Genomic DNA, 16,346 nt, shown 5'->3' on the forward strand with positions numbered 1-16,346 from the left:
AGACAAAGCTGCAAGGGTGCAGATGCACAGACAAAGCTGCAACGGTGCAGATGCACAGACAAAGCTGCAACGGTGCAGATGCACAGACAAAGCTGCAAGGGTGCAGATGCACAGACAGAGCTGCAAGGGTGCAGATGCACAGACAGAGCTGCAAGGGTGCAGGTGCACAGACAGAGCTGCAAGGGTGCAGATGCACAGACAGAGCTGCAAGGGTGCAGATGCACAGACAGAGCTGCAAGGGTGCAGATGCACAGACAGAGCTGCAAGGGTGCAGATGCACAGACAGAGAGGACACAAGGAAAGACACAGCAGGGAAGGAAGCCACAGACAAGGAGAAAGGGAGACTAAGGTAGGACAGAGTACAGAAAAGGTACTGGGACCAAGACTCAAGGGCCAGGAAATTCAGCCTCCTGGCAGGCAGACAAGGTACAAAGCAAGACAAGAAGTATTCCTCCAGAGAAGGAGGAAATACACAGGACAGGGCCTGGCTTCCTCAGCAGCAAGATACTAACTGAGATTAGACATTGCTCAGGCAATGTTTCAGTGGGTGTGGCGGAACTAAATAGTCAAGGGCTCTAGGTGATTGGTCAGGGACAGATTAGACAGGTGCACCCTGACTGCATAAGAACCAGAGAGTTCTGGCGCCACCCACCTATACACACATAGCCAGGAAACATACAGGAGAGCAGAGGCACAGAGCACAGGACTGGCAACAGACAGAATTCACAGCATGACCCGGAGCAGTGAGTAAGTTGGTGTGCGGGGGATGGGAGGCCATTCAGTGACGCCAGCAGGGTTGTTACAGTACTCCCCCTTTACGGCCCCTCTTCCTCAAGCCTGCCAGAATGACCAGAAGAAGGAGTACTGGACCACACACAGTCCAGGCTGACAGGGCATCCTTCAGGTAATGTGAAGTAGGCGTGCCATCCGGAATCACTGAGTGCCCAGTCTCTTGGTGCCCAACAGCTTCCAACACAGAGGGTACAAGGACTTCTTCCTGATTGACAGAAAGTAGGGACCTGGAAGCTTCAGACTTGATCCCTAAATCAGCCGGCCAGCTGGATACTGAAGACACCTTCAATAAGTCCAATTTCATCCCGTTGTCAAAAGAAAATTTGACTTCCTCCAGGAGGGTGAGAAACGGAGATACGTAGGTCACTGTCCCAACCTCTTCATCCACCTGCCACATGGAAGCTGGAGGCATACATACAGGGAGCCATTTCAGCCTGTTACCCTGAAAAAACTGGACCACATCTTCCTGGTTAGAGGATGAGTGAAGCTCTGGACCTTCACCCCTAGGCCACAGAGGAGCTGAAGGCATACACTCTGGATCCATCTTCAGCCCTTTAACATGGGGAAGACAATCAAGAGACAGGGGTGCTCTTGGGAGCAGAACACTGGTATAGTCGCTGGGGATGTGTGAGGAGACTGAGACCGCCTCCCCCTCTTCAGAGGCATCCTCACACATTGACTCAGCGACTAGCAAACCAGGCGAAGAAGACGACCTTGCTGTCTGAATGCGACGCAAGGGAACCAGATACCTCTTGTCACTTGGTTGTTTCAAGTGTGGTGCCTTGCTGGGTCTCCAAACATAAATGGGCATCAGGATCTCTGGTTCAGAATGACCCATGGGCATACCAGACAGCCAATGGAAGACGAACTTCTTCGTATACAAAGCTCCGACCTGGAGCTGTAGTTGTCCTTGCAGGACTAGACTGTTCTCAAAGAGGGCTCGGCCACCTTTAGACGATGCCCACGCCAGGTTCTGGAGCTGAAGAATGGCGATCACACACCAACTCTGTATGGCTGGTGGCTCGAACACCCCAAAGCTCCCAGAAGGCAACGAAACAGTCATAGGCTTTAATTGAGAGGGAGGACTCTCGCCAGGGGCAGCCTCTCCTACTGGCCCAGGGTTCTGGAGTACGGGCTTCACAGGGCAGAGGCCAGAATCCGGCTGCAACTTGTCCCGTTTCTTCTTTTTAGGCCTCTTGGATCTTGCATGGGAGGCCGCATCGGCAGACTGTGGAACAGGTGATGGCTGGACGGTCATAGGTGGTTGAGACGATTCCCCCACAGGTTCCTCTTGACTCTGGAAGCTTGGAGGGGAAGACTTTTCAAGAGCAGCTGGACGAGGCATGTCGAACACTTTACGGAAAGCCACCAGGAAGGCCCCCAGGCTCATGACGACAGGGTCCCCTGCTTCCCAAAGGGGACAGATCCACATCAAGGCATCACCAGTTAGGTAGGACATGATGTTTTCCACCTTGACCCGGTCAGAGGGCAAACAAGCTGCATTCTGCATGATGTAGTGCAGGCACTTTTTCAGGAACCCTTGGCACTCTTTGGGGTCCCCATAGAACCTAGGCGGGTCTGCTGGGTCATGCTCTTCATACGCCAGGAGCTGCTCATAGATGGCATGGTATGAGAAGGGACAGGTAGGGACCTGTTCACACAGCAGGTGCAGGTGTAGGCAGGAGGGAGTGCTGTATGTTGGAACAGGATTTGGACCTGTTCACACAGGAGGTGCAGGTATGGATATAGGCAGGAGTGCGGAGTAGGCGGAGCCGGTGGAGCCGCAGGAGTGTGGAGTAGGTGGAGCCGCAGGAGTGCGGAGTAGGTGGAGCTGCAGGAGTGCAGAGTAGGCTGAGCGGCAAGGGAGCCGAGCAGGCTGAGCGGCTAGGGAGCAGAGCAGGCAGAGCGGCTAGGGAGCAGAGCAGGCAGAGCGGCTAGGGAGCAGAGCAGGCAGAGCGGCTAGGGAGCAGAGCAGGCAGAGCGGCTAGGGAGCAGAGCAGGCAGAGCGGCTAGGGAGCTGAGCAGGCAGAGCTGCAAGAGAGCAGATGCACAGACAGAGCTGCAAGGGTGCAGAAGCACAGACAAAGCTGCAACGGTGCAGATGCACAGGCAATGTTTCAGTGGGTGTGGCGGAACTATATAGTCAAGGGCTCTAGGTGATTGGTCAGGGACAGATTAGACAGGTGCACCCTGACTGCATAAGAACCAGAGAGTTCTGGCACCATCCCCCCATACACACATAGCCAGGAAACATACAGGAGAGCAGAGGCACAGAGCACAGGACTGGCAATAGACATAATTCACAGCATAACCCGGAGCAGTGAGTAAGTTGGTGTGCGGGGGATGGGAGGCCATGCAGTGATGCCAGCAGGGTTGTTACACTCCTCCATGCTGCAAAGAAGTTAGGAGTTGAGTGAGAGGGGCAGAAAGACACACACATACTGTGTTTTCCCGAAAACAAGACAGGGTTTTATGCTATTTTTTGTTGTGAAAGTTGGGTTAGGGCTTATTTTCAGGGAATGTCTTATTTTTTTAAATGAACAACAATCCACATTTATTACTGAACAAAAAAACTCAACATTTATTCAGATTTAATCAAGTAATCTCACACTGCACATACACATGTATACAGACACTGCACATACACAAGTGTACACACATACTGCACACACACATGTATACACACACTGCGCATTCATATGTACACGCACACTGAACAAATACATGTACACACTGTAGAGATCCACCAAATGAGTGGATGGGGATTAACTCGCTTGGCTGCAATATTGAGGCACACAGGAACACTTTTGCTTAAAATAACAGTCTGTGTGGTTTAGTTCCTTCATAAACCAATGTCACAGGAACACAAGGCAAATAGTCTTACATCAGACAGACGAGTTCTTAATGTCCATAGTAGAGCTTCGCTCTCTCAGGCCTCTGGGCACACAAGCTGTGCCATGTCCAGCACGCATGCAGCGATACCATGTAAAGTATACAAAGTCTCTTACTGACCCCGATCAGCGTTACAGTTTATCCCTCATGGGTTATCAGGGAAGCGGCCACACTGGGATCACTGTTCCAGACAGTGCCTTGCTCACTAGGCCGTCTACAGTTGCAGAGCCACAGCCGGGCAGTAGCTTCCCTACACAGAGCCGTCACAGACTCTACCAGGTCCGGGCCTTTCCACGTACTCTTCCAGGAAGTTCAGTCCCATACACTTCCAACACACACGCCTTCCGGGACCTTGCACTCTGACCACTCAGGATCAAACACACAACCCATGTGACCAGACCTCAGTCACACTATATGGTACATGACCACACCCACAAGTGAGGTATGGATGGTCATGACCTCACTACAGGTCCTATTCCACACAGCCAGACACATACAGGCTTTATCATGGGCGTTCAGATATACGCCCACATGCATATTCTGAGTAGCATATACAGCGCCCCTAGCTTTAACAGGGGTTACTGCACCACAACACACACTGCTCAAACACATGTATACATACTGCACAAACACATGTGTGCACATATGTTGGGAGATGGACCGGATCGCGGGTACCTGTATGCCGGGTCCGGAACTGGGAAGGCTGCATCTTCAGTTTCCGAGGGGGAAGCCTGAGTGGGGCGGACCTTCCCCTGCTGTTTGGAGGAAGCCTGAAGAAGTAGGACCTTCCTGAGGACAGAGAAAGGCGGGGAGAGACAGGAAAAGTTGCACAGCATCGGGGACATAAAAGGAAAAAGTGCGTGAAGTGGGGCAGTCTGGCGCCGGCAGAGAGCAGCGCAGAGTGGTAAGCAGCGCACTCTGCTTTCCCCACCAGAAAGTACCAGTGTGGCGACGGGCCATATAGAAGGAGCCCCCGTCGCCTGCAGAGAGAGCTGTGCAGATCCGAGCTGTGCCAGCAGAGCAGAACCGTGCAGAGCAGTGCACACAGAGTAGAGCTGAGCCGGGTGCTGCAGCAGCGAAAGAGAGGAGTGCTCCATCCGGGGAGCACCAGCCCCACACAGACCGGCGACCGCTGTCACCCTCCGCTAACCGCGGGGACCAGAGAGAGAAAGATGGGCAGCGTGTGCCCGGTGACCGACATAAAGCCAGGTGCCAGATGCTTCAGGATCATGAGTACTGCGCGTATACCGCCTGAAAGAGACCGGGAGCAAGACCGTAACCTACACCCTGACTGTGCTAGTAAATCTCAGCCCCAGACACTTGCGACTTGACTTGACCATTGTATACTTGCATCGCCACTTTTGGCTCGTACTGGACTGTGACCCTGACCGTTGTTTAGCCACTACAGTTTATGGACTAGGGGCAGTGGAAGGAACTGAAAACCGACCACTGTCACCAGAAGACGGGGTATTGTTGTGTGCTGGACCCTATTATTAAGGACACCGCGTCGGACGTTGCTGGCGCCATTGAGCTTGCAGCAGGAGCTGCCATTCAGGAAATTCCTTACTTCTGGTCTAATGAATTGCCGATATTTGAACCGTTGTTCTTCACCTGAAGTTATCCTTTGTCTTTATGTACTGTTAGTCTCCCCTGTTTAACCCTTTACCTCCCTGCGTGGAGTATTCCCCTGTAAATAAACCTGTTAACCCTTGTTTTGCCTACGTCCCGTCACTGCATCCCGCGTTCCTGCTAGTACCTTACACTTACTGCACAAACATATATACACACACACTGCAAAAATACATGTGTACACAAACTCACAAACTATATACACACATGTGCAAGGGGGTGAAGCACAAGAAGACTCAGAGGGGGGTTACCTTCTCCGCTCCTGATCTGGAACCACTTGGCCAGACAGCAGGCTTGCTAGGGGAAAGACTTTCTGCCCTGAACGTACTGGGTCAGGTGACTGCTGGGACGAGAGAGGAACAAGAAGGAGGGCAGCCTGAGAGCGCGCGAAGCTCAGAGCAGCGTGTGCAGGGGACAGGGCAGGTTGCAGCTGCACGCAAGGGAGAAGAGAGAACTCCCATTCAGAGGACAAATCTAGGGGGACTGTGCAGAGAGACTGCATCGTGTGAGTACGTGAGACCAGAGCCTGCAGTGACTGGAGAGGTGCGCTCTGACCCCCGTGCAGAGACAGTGACCCCCCCGTGCGTAGTCCCGGTACCTGCGGTGTTAGTGCAGAGCCCCTGACACCTGTTGAGAGACTTATAGAGACACAGAGCCAGGCCCGGATTGGCAATATAACCAACCGGGCATTTTCCCGCTGGGCCGCTGTCACGTGGGCCGCGGGCGGCAGCGCCCGATCATCTGGCCGCTTGCCGGCCGCTGCGGCCACTGTTGCTCCTGCCGCCGGCCCTCTGCGGGCACGGCGGTGATAGTTTCAAGTTCCTCCCGCACTGCAGGGAGAAAAGCCGCCACGCCTCCCCCACGCACCCCATCCTCGCCTTAGCATGAGACTCCCTCCCCCCCCCCCCCCGGCCACTCACAGCGTCGCACTCGCTTGCCTGCTCGCTCAGTTCGCAGGACCTGTGATGAGGTCACAGGAGGGGAGGAGTCAGGGGTCACATGATCAGGAGCCTTTGTCCAGACCCCCGATCATGTCACCCCTGACTCCGCCCCTCCTGTGACCTCATCACAGGAGGGGCGGGCTCAGCCTTGCCTCTACCGTCTGCAAGACTCTGCTTTGCTGTTGTCATGGTGCTGGTTGAGGTAAGTATGTGTGGGGTCAGGATTTACAGTGTGGATGTAGCAGAGCTGTGTGTGTATGAGGTGTACAGAGCGGAGCCGTGTGTGTACGAGGTGTACGGAGCGGAGCCGTGTGTGTACGAGGTGTACGGAGCGGAGCCGTGTGTGTACGAGGTGTACGGAGCGGAGCCGTGTGTGTACGAGGTGTACGGAGCGGAGCAGTGTGTGTACGAGGTGTACGGAGCGGAGCAGTGTGTGTACGAGGTGTACGGAGCGGAGCAGTGTGTGTACGAGGTGTACGGAGCCGAGCAGTGTGTGTACGATGTGTACGGAGCGGAGCAGTGTGTACGAGGTGTACGGAGCGGAGCAGTGTGTACGAGGTGTACGGAGCGGAGCCGCGCGTGTACGAGGTGTACGGAGCGGAGCTGCGCGTGTACGAGGTGTACGGAGCGGAGCCGCACGTGTACGAGGTGTACGGAGCGGAGCCGCGCGTGTACGAGGTGTACGGAGAGGAGCCGCGCGTGTATGGAGTGGAGCCATATGTGTACGGGATGTACAGAGCAGAGCCAAGTGTGTACAAAGCATACAAAGCGTGCTTTTCCCACGGACACAGGAGTACACGGCGGAGCCCCAAGGAGCATTTTAAAACACACACATGATGTTCCAATGGAAGTGATATGCTGGAAGCTGACCGGAAATGAGATAATTTCTTGAGGAGATTGTGACGGAACCAGGAATGCTTCAGTTCCATCACCATGTCCTCCTCCAACAGCGCAGACAGCAGGATCACCTTGGAATCGGGGATGCCGGCCATGTGAGCGGATCATGATAAGTCCTGCACCGGGAGGCTCAGGTGGGTACTACAATGGGAGCCGGGCTGCTATAGTATCTTTGTAGAATCTTTCTTTATTTCTTTCTCTCTTTTTCTTTCTTTCTCTGTTCTTTCATTCTCTGTTCTGTCTTTCCCTCATTTTCTTTCTCTCTCTGTTCTTTCTTTCTGTCTCTGTTCTTTCTTTCTCTCTCTAATCTTTCTTTTTTCTCTCTCTGTTCTTTCTTCCCCTCTTTCTTTTTCTTTCCTCTCTTTCTCTCTGTTCTTTCTTTCTTTCTTTCTTTCTTTCTTTTCTTTACTTCTTTCTTTCTCTCTCTGTTCTTTCTTGTCTCTCACTGTTCTTTCTTTCTTTCCCCTTTCTTTCTCGCTCTCTCTGTTTTCTTTTTTCTCTCTCTCTCTCTGTTTTCTCTCTTCCTTTGTGCCGGTCAGTGTGCCCATAATGCCAGCCACTGTGCCCTCAGTACCAGTCAGTGTGATCAACAGTGCTAAATGGGTGCGATTAGGCGTGGACATGGGTGTGACTAGTTGTGAAATGGGTGTGGCTGGGCGTGGCCAAAATTTGCAGCGGCGCGCCGCAGTCTTTGTCCATCTTTCCCTTCTTCAAAAGTTGGGAGGTATGATAGGGGCGGCTATGACCAGGGGGGCTGGTTGCCCAATGGATAGCAGTTCTGCCAGGAATTCTGTAATCGTGCATACAAAAGGGGACAGAGCTTTGGGAGGAGTACTGTACCTAAAAGCAATAAATAGGACTGAGCTGAAATACTGGGCACAGCTGTGACTACATGTTATATAGTCGTGTTAATCTCCTCTCACTTCTTGTAAACTACAAGTGTACAAAGATATTATATAGTCACCATGTGACTAGTGGGCCTGTGTAACTTCAAATGCCAGGGCTGAATTTTAGTCCCAGTCCGGCCCTGCACAGAGCACCTTACCTGCGGAAAGACTGTTTAGTTTTGGAGCATAGACTCAGAGCAGGGGACACCCGGAATGCCTTGTGTTTCCCCTGCCTTTCTTCATTAACCCCCGAGACCCCTGCTGTGGGTCCTTAGAGACTGCAGAGCCTGCAGCGACTAGAGAGACAACAAGTGCCGCTGCTGACGGCGCTGACGCGGGAGAAGACGACCCTACAAGCAAGTACTCAGCAGTCTGATAAGTTCCAAGAACACCTGTTTCTAACTGTTATTCTTTTTGACTGTTTGATATACTGCTTTAAAACCAGTTTAGCCCCCACTGCTTTCTCCCTGCGAGGAGTATCATATCCCTGTAAATAAAACCCTTTAACTTTTGCTCTGTCTCGGTTCCGTGGTGACATACCAGCACCTGCACGTTTATTACACATGTATACACATACACTGCACATACACATACAGCTCTGGCAAAAATTAAGAGACCACTGCAAAATTGTCAGTTTGTCTGATTTTTCTCTTTAAAGGTATATTTTTGAGTAAAATGTAAGTTGATCTTTTATTCTATAAACTCCTGACAACGTCTCCGAATTTCCAAGCAATAAATTTTGTATTTATTTTCAGAAAATGAGAAATGGTCAAAATAACAAAAAATGCAGAGTGCTTGCAGACCTCAAATAATGCTAAGAAAACAAGTTCATAATTAGTGTTGAGCTTTCCGATACCGCAAGTATTGGGTATCGGCCGATATTTGCCGTATCGGAATTCCGATACCGAGTACCGATACTTTTTTCGTATCGGATACCGGAATCGGAAGTCCAAAATGCAATGAGCCACTTTTGTGGCTCTGATTGGCTGCCGAAATAACGTCATCATGATGCGCTGTCTGTGCGCATCATGATGCGCCGTCAGTTCGGGCCTTCGGGGGGGCTGTGCCGACTGTCCGGGGGTCTGTGCCGGCCTGCCAGTGGTCTGTGCAGGCTCCGGGGGTCTGTGCAGGCCTGCCGGGGGGGCTGTGCCGGCCTGCCGGTGGTCTGTGCAGGCTCCGGTGGTCTGTGCAGGCCTGCCGGGGGGCTGTGCCGGCCTGCCGGTGGTCTGTGCAGGCTCCGGGGGGCTGTGCAGGCCTGCCGGGGGGCTGTGCAGGCTCCGGTGGTCTGTGCCGGCCTGCCGGGGGGCTGTGCCGGCCTGCCGGTGGTCTGTGCAGGCTCCGGGGGTCTGTGCCGGCCTGCCGGTGGTCTGTACAGGCTCCGGGGGTCTGTGCCGACCTGCCGGTGGTCTGAGCAGGCTCCGGGGGTCTGTGCAGGCATCGTCCGATGGGACTACAAGTCCCATCGGGCGATGCCTGCTACCATGACAGTGATTGACACATTAGCCAATGATGGGACAGTAGTAGTCCCATCATCCGGCTAATGTGTTGAATGTAAAAAAAAAAAAAAAAAAAAAATTACATGCTACATACATGCTACATACATGCAACATACATACAACATGCATACTACATATATACTACATGTAACATACATACTACATGCAACATGCATACTACATACATGCTACATACTACATGCATGCTACATACATGCTACATACATACTACATACATAATACATATATACTACATGCATGCAACATACATACAACATATATACTACATGCATGCAACATGCATACTACATATATACTATATATACTACATGTAACATACATACTACATATATACTACATGCTACATACATGCTACATACACACTACATGCTAAATACATGCAACATACATGCTACATACATACACACTACATGCTACATACATGCAACATACATACTACATACATGCTACATACTACATACATGCTACATACATACTACATATATACCACATGCATGCAACATGCATACTACATATATACTGCATATATACTACATGCATGCAAAATACATATATACTACATACAATACATACATATAGACATACAGTACATATAACATAGAGTACATACTCACCGTCACTTGTCACTTTGATCCCCGAAGCCATTGTCCCCTTGAGGAATAAATATCAAAATAAAAAAACACCAATATACTTACCCCGATCCGCAGAAGTCCACGAGGGTCCCACGTCCATCTTGCGTGGAGAACAGCAGCATCAGCTGATGCTACCGTTCTCTACCAGCTCCAGGAATACAATGACGGAAGGTAGGTATCCTTCCGCACTGTATTCCTCCACCACTTTAAAAAAAAAAAAAAAAAAGTCCCTAGTCTCACTTTATGCCATTGCTGCGTGGGACTTCCGGTATCGGAATCGGCGATACCCGATATTTTTTTTAGATCGGCCGATACCATCCGATCCGATACTTTTAAGTATCGGACGGTATCGCTCAACACTATTCATAATCATTTAGAAAGAAGAATACTAATGTTTTATCTCAGGAAGAGTTCAGAAATCAATATTTTGTGGAATAACCATGATTTTTAATCCCAGCTTTCATGCGTCTTGGCTGCTTTCCACCAGTCTTTCACACTGCTTTTGGGTGACCTTATGCCACTCCTGGTACAAAAATGTAAGCAGTTCTTCTTTGATGGCTTGTGACTATCCATCTTCCTCTTGATTCCATTCCAGAGGTTTTCATTGGGGTTCAGGTCTGGAAATTGAGCTGGCCATGACAGGGATTTGATGTGGTGGTCCTTCATCCACACATTGATTGACCTAGCTGTGAGGCATGGCGCATTGTCCTGCTGGAAAAACCAGTCCTCAGAGTTGGGGAACATTGCCCAATTCCAGCCTTGCTGAAGCATCCCCAGATCATCACCGATCCTCCACCAAATTTCACAGTGGGTGCAAGACACTGTGGCTTGTACACCTCTCCAGGTCTCCGTCTAACCATTAGACGACCAGGTGTTGGGCAAAGCTGAAAATTAGACTCATCAGAGAAGATTACCTTACTCCAGTCCTCTATGGTCCAATCCTTATGGTCTTTGGCAAACTTCAGCCTGGCTCTCCTTTGCTTCTCATTGATGAAAGGATTTTTTCTAGCTTTACATATTTTGAGCCCTGCCTCTAGAAACCTGTTGCAAACTGTTCTTGCTGTGCACTTCACCCCAGCTGCCATTTGCCATTCACTTGATGTCATCCTGCGGTTGCTGAGTGACATTCGAATAAGATGACGGTCATCCCGGTAAGTGCAGAGTCGTTTTCATCCTCTGCCAGTCTGTATGTAGCTTTGTTGTCCCCAATGTCTGCTGCTTGACCTTGTTATTATTACACAACGAAAAAACCGAAATCAACGTCCAATATTAAATTAGATATTTATTGAAAAAATTCAAAACAATAGATGCAGGGGTGGGAATAGAATACCAAAAGAGGGGGCAACACAGGGGATCGATTGCACAGATAACATGCACTTAAATGTAATGTGGCTTCATAAAATATAATACAATTGTAAAAGAATAAATAAGCCACTAGTATCTGCATAAATATAAAGTGCAACTGTGATGGATAGTTCATAAATAGGCTCAGGTATATACAAAACAATTCATATATAAAGTGCAATGTGCAAAATTAGTAATACATATATAATGGTCTTAGGCACACGACCACATGAGAATATAAGTTGCTAAGATGGCAATTATAAATAGTGATATGGACGGAATAGACATGTGTCAAGTGAAAGTGCTAAATGGCAGGTATTAAAAGTAAATGTCCAATGATAACTAGTCATTTACAATAGTATATGCAGCTCCTAGTGGAATATATTATAAATGTGCCAAATAATGTGCCCAGTCAATACCTTATGCCTGTGTGCGACAGATCCCCAGGATGTGCCCAACCCGACTACCTCTTGAAGCTCATCAAGAGAATGCCAAGAGTGTGCAAAGCAGTAATCAAAGCAAAAGGTGGCTACTTTGAAGAACCTTGAATATAAGACATATTTTCAGTTGTTTCACACTTTTTTGTTAATTATATAATTCCACATGTGTTAATTCATAGTTTTGATGCCTTCAGAGTGAATCTACAATTTTCATAGTCATGAAAATAAAGAAAACTCTTTGAATGAGAAGGTGTGTCCAAACTTTTGGTCTGTACTGTACATGTATACACACACACACACTGCACATATGGTGCATACCAGCCTGTCTCTTCTTCAGCTCTAGATTCGTGCAGTAAAGAAACCTTTGGTGACATCATGGTCACGTCACCAAAACTCCTTAAGCAGTTTTAACCTCAGAATAGAAATGCTGGGGTGCCCCTAAGATAGAGGAGGTCCTGAGAAATTGCCCATTTTGCCTCCCCCTTCTCCTCCTAACCACGGCCCTGACTGTAACAAGGGGTCATTTTTGGAGTAGGGCTTACATTTCAAGCATACTCCAACAATCTTGGAAAATCATGCTAGGGCTTATTTTCTGGGTAGGTCTTATTTCCAGGGATACACGGTGCTTATCTTACTGCTTTTAAGTAGCTGTATTATTTCACTCTGGTGCTTGAGTCGCAGCTACACTGCTCAGTACTGCTGTACAATGACACTCATGCTGCTGTTGCTTTTGAACATGTCTTATATGGAGACAGGCGAGCAGGAATCCCTCATGTCTATGTGTGCTGTGCATGGGAGACATCATAGCAGCGAGTCCACTCACACTAGCTCAGAGGCAAGTAAAAATTAGAGATAGAGCCCACAGAGAGGAAAGATGTTGAAAAATGCAGGACGCACGTCATATAATGGCTGGCCCGAAATATAAATATTCTTCATGTACACATACAGGAAAGATTATTTTGGAATGGCAGGTACGCTATTAATGATGAAAATTCTATATCAAAATATTAGAAGTATTGTTTCTATTCTCCATTGGCGATGGAGTGAACATCTGCAGAGAGATCATTTCCAGATGTGACATTAGGGATCTGACGCTTCTAAGAAAATAAACATATCTAGAATGCAAATGACGTGTGCCCAGGAGGCTACAACAGTGGCAGTAAATCCAGTCCTCTGCAGCCTCCCTTACTCCCAGGGCTGTCATTTATTTGCTTGTTCTACCTACTCGTGTTCCTCTTATGTGGACTCGTGAAGGGTCTCTCAGGAGGGCTGTATCCTCACATGAAACACTTGTTAAATCCCCTCTTAACATTTCCATAAGTGGAGGTCTCTTTGGCTTCGGCCGCTCTTACTCCACACTCCGAACCTAATTTTAATGTATACACTGGAGATCACGTTTCTTTCTCCTTGTTCTTAGCACATTGGTCGTGACACGACTGCTAGGACGAGGTCACTTTAAATATTTTAGAAGGGATCGTTATTGGGCATTAATTGCGAGATTTCAACATCTGCGATCGGGGTCATGGACTGAGTCGAGGGGCCCACCGTAAACTATAGAATCAATAGATTGAGACCCCCTGGGATACATGGAGTAAGCACAATCCTGCTTTATTACATTGTGTCAGCACATATCTTCTCATTGAGGACCCCCATTGTGTATTAGAAAAGAATATGACCACTCATCATAGGCTCTAATCTGTCCGGAAAATAAATCTTCACATCAATATTAATGGAATTAAGACTAAGGGCCCACGGTTCTGTAAAGCTGCATTGGGCTCCATATGTGTGGAGGTAAAAGATCTGAATAATATCTCAATGGAGCCCAAGTGGCTCAATTATAAGGGCGATGCATGGGCTCAATGCTAATGTGCATCACTCTTTGTAAAAGACTTAGGCTACTTTCACACTTGCTTTTTTTTGCAGCGCGTTTTTCCCGCAAAAAACGCATGGAAAAAACGCATACAAACGCATACATATGCTGCGTTTTTTTCAAGCATTTTTATGAGCATGCATGAAAAAAACGCAGCGTTTTTATGCGTTTGTATGCGTTTTTAGTGCATTTTTACCGCGTTTGCGTTTTTTTCCAACATTAGTTGGCCCCTCACTCTAACCCAAACCATGACTTTACTAACCCTAACCCTGACCCTAACCCTGACCCTAACCCTTAACCAAACCAAACCATACCCTAACCCTGACCCTAACCCTGACCCTAACCCTAACCCTTAACCAAACCATACTAACCCTAACCCTAACCCTTAACCAAACCCTACCCAAACCCTAACCCTAAACCCTAACTAACCCTAAACCCTAAGCCTTAACCAAACCATACTAACCCTAACTCAAACCTTAACCCTAACCCTAAACCCCTTTAACTAACCCTAACTCTAACCCAAACCCCTAAATTCCATTGTCTAACTAATGGTCAACAAAAAAACGCATGCGCAAAAAAACGCATACATGAGCATGGCAATGCGCACATATGCGTACCCATAGACTTATAATGGGTGTCTTGCTATAAAAAAGCGCATTGCGCGCGCATGCGTTTTTTTGAGGCAAGTCGGACGCCCAAAAAATGCAACAGGATGCATTTTGTGCGCCCGAGCGCACACCACAAAAAAACGCATGCGCGGGAAAACGCATACAAACACATGTGTGTGCGCACATAATCGCATCCCATGCAAAATATAGGGAAAAAAACACATGCATTTTTTAGCGCTAAAATACAGCGCAAAAAAACGCAAGTGTGAAACCAGCCTTACTAGTCCGCAGTGAAGTAATTAGAGCGTTAAATGGGCCCCATTGCAAAATTTCGACCTGGGCCCCCCACCTGCATGTTGGTCAGATGTATGTGCCCTTGTAGAGCTCTAGATAATATAAAGTTATACGTGTTCACACTCCATATAGTAATGTACCCATTCCTGACACCTTCTTGTAATAACGTCCCCCGTCTTGACCCCTTTCTGTAATAATTTCCCCCATCCTGATCCCTTTCTGTAATTATGTCCTCCATCCTGATCCCTTCCTGTAATAATGTTCCCTGTTCTGGTGTCTTCTTGTAATAATGTCTCCCATCCAACCCCAACCTTATTACTCCACTTTGCCTCCGCCACAAAGTAAGTGGGAAGAGCGAGGTTAAGCATAAGATTTGGTGCTTCTTATGGATGTGCCATTTCTGGGGTGGTTGAGGAATGATGTTAGTAGGCTGGGGGAGAGCAATATACCTGATCCCTTCCCAGGCTAATAATATCAGTCCACAGCTGTCTGTTTAGCCTTTGCTGGTTTGAATTTATAGGGGGACTCTACGTCATTTTTTCTTTGGGGACCACTGTAAACTCACCAGTAAAGTCTAAGCAAACAACTGTGAGATGTTATTAATAGCCTGGGCACCTTTTGGGATATTGTCCCTTTTCACAGATTATTATCATCAGCCTCAATTCATGAGCTTTCCCTCTGCTGGTTATGAAAAGAACGCTGGAGCCCATGCCATTTTTTAAATTTTATTCTTAATTTTACACTGGAGGTTCATTGCAGGTGCTGAATACAACTCCCATCATTGTCGCCTGGTCGTGCTAATCTCAGGGAGACCAGGCGACAATGATGAGCACTACCTTCAGCAGCCGTCACCTGGGAACAGCTACTTTACTGCTTTTCCCAGGTGCCAGTACGTGTCACACGGACAGGAAATGGATACACGGATGTCACATACGTACATACGGATGGCACACGGACACAGTCCACAGATCTCACCAGTACTGATTTTTTCTGTACAGAAATCACCAAGACGTGTGAACGAGGCCTTACTACAACAACACTCTTAGAAGCACCCTTGACCAAGCAGTGCCCCTCACCCTCAGAACCTCCAAACACAGAGTAAAACAGCCCTGACTCACATCGCAAACTCAACTTCTCCAGCGATGCTCTAGGAGTGCTGAGCGACTGTGAAGAAAAACCCGCACACCAGAAGACTTCATCCACTTTAAATTTATGTTAAGAACCTATAACTCTGCCCTTTACCTTGCCAAACAGACCTCTTTTACCACCCTGATCTCTTCACTAGCCAACAACCCCAAGAAACTTTTTGACACTTTTCACTCCCTCCTCAGGCCAAAAGCACAAGCCTCTATCACAGACCTTTGTGCTGATGACCTGGCCTACCACTTTATAGAAAAAATATATAATATTTGTCAGGAAATCCACTCCCAACCACTAAGTGCTGTGACTCCCATCCCTCTCTGCATTTCCCCTGGCTCACTTTCCACACTTGATCCCATCACAGAAGAAGTCTCCAAACTCCTCTCTTCTTCTCGTCTGACTTCATTCATTACCGACCCCATTCCCTCACATCTCCTCCAGTCTCTCTCTCCAGTCGTCACAG

Source organism: Dendrobates tinctorius, unplaced genomic scaffold (genome assembly GCF_039654945.1).
Source record: "Dendrobates tinctorius isolate UK_male_01 unplaced genomic scaffold, ASM3965494v1 ptg000135l, whole genome shotgun sequence".
Lineage (NCBI taxonomy): Eukaryota > Metazoa > Chordata > Amphibia > Anura > Dendrobatidae > Dendrobates > Dendrobates tinctorius.